This window comes from Salvia splendens, chromosome 17, assembly GCF_004379255.2.
Source record: "Salvia splendens isolate huo1 chromosome 17, SspV2, whole genome shotgun sequence".
NCBI classification, from domain to species: Eukaryota; Viridiplantae; Streptophyta; class Magnoliopsida; order Lamiales; family Lamiaceae; genus Salvia; species Salvia splendens.
This window is the reverse complement of record NC_056048.1, coordinates 27,268,558-27,274,557: the sequence shown is the minus strand read 5'-3', so window position 1 is coordinate 27,274,557 and position 6,000 is coordinate 27,268,558. Positions and strand designations below refer to the sequence as shown.

Here is a 6,000-nt window from a genome sequence, read left to right as displayed (position 1 = left end):
ATTCAAATTTCATAAATTTTTGTAACTAATTTTAAGATTGTTTATATCCATCAATGCCAATACTAAATATTGACAATAGCCATGAATTTCACTATCCCAACAAACCTAATACTAGTAATTTCAATATATTAGATGCACACAATCATATTTTTACGACATAAAATAGTTAAGACAAATTCAAATTTCATAAACTTTTTTAACTAATTTTAAGGTTGGTTAATCCATGAATCCCATTCATATTATATATTGATAATAGCCATAAATTCCACTATCCCAACAAACCTCATAGAAAGCTCAATAGTCACAATGGTCGATAGTATTTAAGCGAATCACATAACGAATAATTAGTCTCATATTCATATACAATCACTATATTCAAAACCTCAAAATGGCAAAAATTTTGAAGTCGATTTTGTTTATGGCTGTCCTAATTGCTCTTGCATCTGGTATAAAATTAGATTTCCATTTTTAAATATGTGCTTAAAAAGATGCATGCCATGACTTTTTTTTTATTATTATTTCAGATTGTCTGGTTTGTGGAGCGTCGTGCAAATTGGGGACGGATATTCAATGCGACGCAAATAATGAATCATTTTGTGTTCAACATTGCCAAAATGCAGTTAGTCCAAATCATCTTCAATGGAGCTTTTGCAATGCAGATAATGTTGACAAAACTTATTGTGTTTGTGCATATGACTGTTGACTGCCTTCCCACCATATCACAGGGCTTGGAATCACAGTTTAAATGTATTACTTCAATGTATCTTTTTTTATACCCTACAGTTTCAACAATTATGAAATTCAAATATTAATTAGTCTTCAATAAACGAATATTTCAGTTAACTTGCAAATTATACAACCTAACCAATAATTTATTTTCTTAATTACTCCCATCTTATTGCTTTATGAAATGATGAATAGGATCCAAAATCTAGTTGGCATATTTGTCATTGTGTAACTCAAATATAAATTGCTTCATTTGGTTGGAGAATTTGATCATTTCGCTCTCAAGTCACAATTTCAATTGGTGTTTTACAAAACTACAGTTAGGAATGTGATCAAATGCAAACTCTAAATATTGTACAAACTCCAAACTATGATCTGAACCGTCAGAAAATATCAACAGATGACAAAATAATATCAACAAAAAATGTCAACACAGTTTCAACGGTTGATGCTGTGTTGACATCGTGTCGATATTGTGTTGACATTGTGTTGACATCAAAATATTGAATTTTTACACTGTGTTGACATTGTGTTGACGTTGTGTTGACACTGTGTTGAAAAGTTTGGAGTTTATACAATATATGAGTTTGCATTTTATCACTACCCACGACGACAACGACAGTTAATTATAAATATGTGCTGCTTTTATAATTTCAATTGGTCCAATAAGTTTGTATTGATTTAACTATATATCTAGATGAAGTTTTATTTTGACTTATTGCATTTTTTTTAAAAGGTAAGTGAAAAAAGTTGATAAAATTTAACGTCTGCTTTTATATGAAATATTAATTTTATAACAGAATATGAGTCGAATAATTTATTAAATTGTAATTAAGATATATTTACTAAAAATAAAAATAATTGAACGGAGCTTTTAATTGCAGATGTCCACTATAACAAAATGATTTTTTTCTCATGGAAAGAGTATTTCGGATAGAGATGCACACAACTTGCTAATCAGGCTGTTAAAGTTAGTTATCGTTTAAATTCTTAAAATCAAATTAAAAATATTACTTTCCACGTATCATTCTCATTGTTTAATTAAATTTACTTGAATAATAACCTATCTTGATGTATAAAGCCAGTCTATTTTTCTATGCAAGATAGTACTAATATTGCTCACGTAAAATTAAATAATGAGAATGATGTACTGAAAGTTATTTATTTCTCCGTTGTTAATATTACAATTATTAATAGGCACTCCCTCCATCCCTTAATTTTGTCACCTTTTGACTGAGCATGGATTTTAAAAAATTGTGACGCCCCTGAAATTCTTTCCTTTTGTTATGGATAATCCGAATTTATTAGACTAATTAATCCTCACGTGGAGAGCGTGTGAACGTAGGATTTCCGTTGTAATTTCCATCGTGGAATAAAACAAGTTTTGTGAAGGAAACAAGTACAAGAATTGTCCTCAAGCATAGAAGTAAAAGATATGTTCTCATTAACAAATTCCATGTGGAGATGCAAATTACATGATTAAGGAAGGTGCTAATAGTACATGCTTACATGTATGAAAGGGACAATACAAATCTTGGAATTTACTAAAGTAATATAGAAAACAAAAGCTTCAAGAAGAAGTCTTCTTTCTCTTTTCCCCTCATCACTCCCTCTCGATTCTTGCTCCACAAAACACAAGGAGGGACAACTTGCACCTACAAGTGAAACATAAAAATAGGTATGAGAATTTTGGATTCACAAGACTCAAAAGTGGAGGACTTATTCAAAATAGCAAGTATGCAATCTTTGTGACACATCACCAAACTTGCAAAAAGAATAAGAACAAGAATGAGCAAAGGATAAGCTCATCACCAAGGGCCTTTTAAAGGCAACAATAGATTTCCACACCCTCCAAACCGAGACTAGGAGGCAGCCAAGAGGGGGCAGCCCCAAGGCTTGCATCAAATAGGTAAGAATAGATTCCCTTAATCAATAAGCTCAAAAGGGGATGAGCTTGGAGCTAAAAATGGGAGCTCCAATGCCCCAAATCCTGCCACAAGAGGCCAAGGGATGGCCTATAAATACCACCGTCACCCCCCTCCCCTCCACACTTTCTCTCGGCCCCAAGGCTCTCGGATAACAGAGGCGACGGAGGGAGGAACGGGCGGCGCAAGGAAGTGGCAACACAGAGACGATCACAAGCCACAGAGGGTGCACCGAGTGAGGTATTTTCTCCCCCAACCACATTACACTCTTGCATCATAATAGGGCAATAGCAATAGATAGTCTTAACATAGAGCCTCAAATAGGATATTCCCCCACTTTGAGCAAACATCACTAAAGCAACATGAACATTTACCAAGCAGACAATAACTAACCAAGTTGAGTTAGTTCACTGCCCAGAAACCACAATCCATATAGACGACATAGTCATCCCCCAACATCGCCAAATTAAGACAATAATTCTCAATCAAATAACACCCAAGCTCGACAACAACCAACGACCAAGAACTCCATAATTACGAAATAAATAGAAGGGAAAAGGGGGAAGGATGACTTAGCTTTTAGGCCGTTCGACGACGAGCTTTGACGGCGGAGAAATCGTCGAAGGGAGTAATGGAGGACGCATGCAGCGGCGCTGGGAGAGCCGATGGAATGCTTGACGCCGAGGGCTGAGGCGAGACGCTCCCGGAGCAGCAACGCTGAGAAGAAGGCAGTGGCGGCTGCATCGTTGAGGCGGCGCCGAGAGACGCCCGACGCTACCCGGCGCTCGGCGATTCGTCGGAGAAGGAGCCGGAGAGAGAGAGTCACGGTGGAAGGGAGTATATGGATGTATTGGGGCCACCTAATGAGATTGGGCCAATGAATTAATCCTTAAAGGATCTTGGACTTGGGGAATTAATTAATAGTGGGTCAATTCCAATTCAATAATCAAGAGGTGCTTTTAGTTGGGCCGAGAATAATTGTTGGGCTAGAGAATTTATTTTTGTTTGGGTTTGGAATTAATTTAAGGAATTGAGCTTGGAACTTAATTATTTTAATTCCCGAATAAATTATTGAGTTTCCAAAGATGGAAAATATTAAAGTTGAGACGCAAAGGGCCGACCGGCGTCGCCCCGCGACGCCATGGGCGGCCTTAAGAAAAATCCTATAAAAGCAGAGACTAAGACGTAGGTGTTATCTTATAGGATGCATGCATTCTTTTTCAGAAAAATAGTTTAACTACTAATTAGCGTGTTACGCTATTTATTTCTAAATGAGAGTTTATTCAAGGGCAAGTGAGGCCAAATGAGGATTTTTAATCGGATATAAGCATACTAGGTGGGTTTTCTTTTAATATCCAGCACTATAGTGTGGATATAAAGCAAATGTGTTGAAGTTATAAAATACTTTTTTCTCAAAAAATGAATATGCGATCATTTTAAAGTGTTTGTTATGCCATAAAATGTTTGTTTTCGAGACCTGTCTGTTAGAGATATATGTTTGTTGGTTTTGGCTACGCCAAAACGTTACGATTTGGAATATAGCGCGCAAGAGTCGGGAGCCATCCTAGAGAGGTTGGCCGGCGAGGGTACTGTTGAAGGTGGCCACCTTCACGATACACTAGATTCTCAGACATGGCAGGATACACCAAGAACTTAGACTGCAGTCGGACTTTTAAGATCACAAAAGAATTTAGTATGCTCGGGCCTTTTTAAGAAAAACCTCGTGTGATACTGTTGATGGATGACAACTTATATAAGTATGTTTTGTTTTCGGCACGTGTCCACTTAGTACTCCTGTACTCAGCCCTGCATGTATTTATAAATGTGCAGGTTGAACGTCAAGAGGAAGAAATATTGATCGGAGTCGATGCTATTAAATAATCAAGTGGATTTCTCTACGATTCGTGTCTTCATACACGAAGTCGTTTAGTAAGGACCTATTCCCATGTACTTTTGTCAAGTGAGAATTTTGAAGTCTCACCTGCGAACTCTGATTAGGTTGATATGATGAATTATTCTATTTTGAGATCTTGTAATCAAATACTTGGCTTCTAATTTGTGGTATCAATTGATTGGCCTGTCAGCAAGTCCCTTGAGTTCTTTCCTTGTTTCGTTAATTCCGCTTATTAGTCACAGATTTCCCGCTTTTGCTATCATTAGCAAAGTGCGGTCGTGACAAAAATATAATGGAAAGCGGGGTGGAAAAGTTAGTGGAATGTGGGTCCTACTTTTAAATATTCCCTCCGTCCCCAAATTGTATCTCAATACAAAATCCAAACCAAATCCTGATATTATGTTACTAATAATTGTTGTTTGTGTTCTTACCGGTGGAAGAAAGTTGCAAGATGAAATTCACCTTCCAAAATGATTTACAACCTTTCATAACTTCATCTTCGGTGTGTTCGAATTTATGAAATTACCTTACCTATAAACAAATCAAACGTCGTTAGCACGAGCATGACACCCCGACCAAGATGCCTCTGTTTCGGACTGTTCTTGGTTGTGATCTCTTCTAGTATATGAATATTTTGAATTACTTGTTCATTGTCTTCGATATTGATTATCATCAAAAGACACTATTCACACACGAATGCAACCTTATGTGATTAACTAAAACTTGGAAAAACTCTATGATTTATCTTTTATCTCAAGTTATATTTCCATAATATTGTTTTCTCATATTAAATAAAATGATTCTTTCTATTAAAGAAACCATAACAAAGATCGACTGAAGATTAAAAAAGATATGTAGCCCGTCTAGCTCAGTTGGTAGAGCGCAAGGCTCTTAACCTTGTGGTCGTGGGTTCGAGTCCCACGGTGGGAGATATTTGTTTTCATTAAAAAGAGTAAAATATTTTATGCTATAGAAATTAATATGTGCCATTAATATAAAAATATATTACTAAAAATTTCAAGTCCTACACCCTTTTTTATGTTAAAAATATTAAATTATGGCACTTCCAAAATATTCCAATTCATTTACGTATTTATTTAATTTTGTCCAATTCAAAACCGAACAATGTATGTAGTCTAATCCTAACCAAAGGAGCCAAATGAATTTGTATCCAGCTTCACTTTAATTGGGCCAACATGACTAGTGTGAGTCATTAATATGCATACATCCATTTGGGTTTGACCAATCCAAATGAATTTCGCCGGTGTCATGAATATATATATATATCGAAACAAAAGTTCGTTGGTGGCAATGACCTGATTTGAGCCTTCATAATCAAAGCATTGTGAAACTAGGGTTTGGTAAGCAGACCGAGCCAAGGAATTCACTTGGGCCAACATTACTAGTGCGGTAATATTTGACAACTCTAGTTGTATTAACCTAGTACGAACGAAT

At 36.0% G+C, this 6,000-nt stretch overlaps 1 long non-coding RNA gene and 1 other non-coding gene across 2 annotated transcripts; both read left to right on the top strand.

Annotated features, from left to right (window-relative positions):
* Window positions 1-2,444: 2,444 nt before the first annotated feature.
* Window positions 2,445-4,738, top strand: LOC121774141. Its single transcript, XR_006044936.1, has 2 exons — window positions 2,445-2,891; window positions 4,482-4,738. It is a non-coding gene; the product is annotated as an uncharacterized LOC121774141 (long non-coding RNA).
* A 664-nt stretch (window positions 4,739-5,402) lies between these two features.
* On the top strand, window positions 5,403-5,475 carry TRNAK-CUU. Its single transcript has one exon. It is a non-coding gene; the product is annotated as a tRNA-Lys (tRNA).
* Window positions 5,476-6,000: the final 525 nt, after the last annotated feature.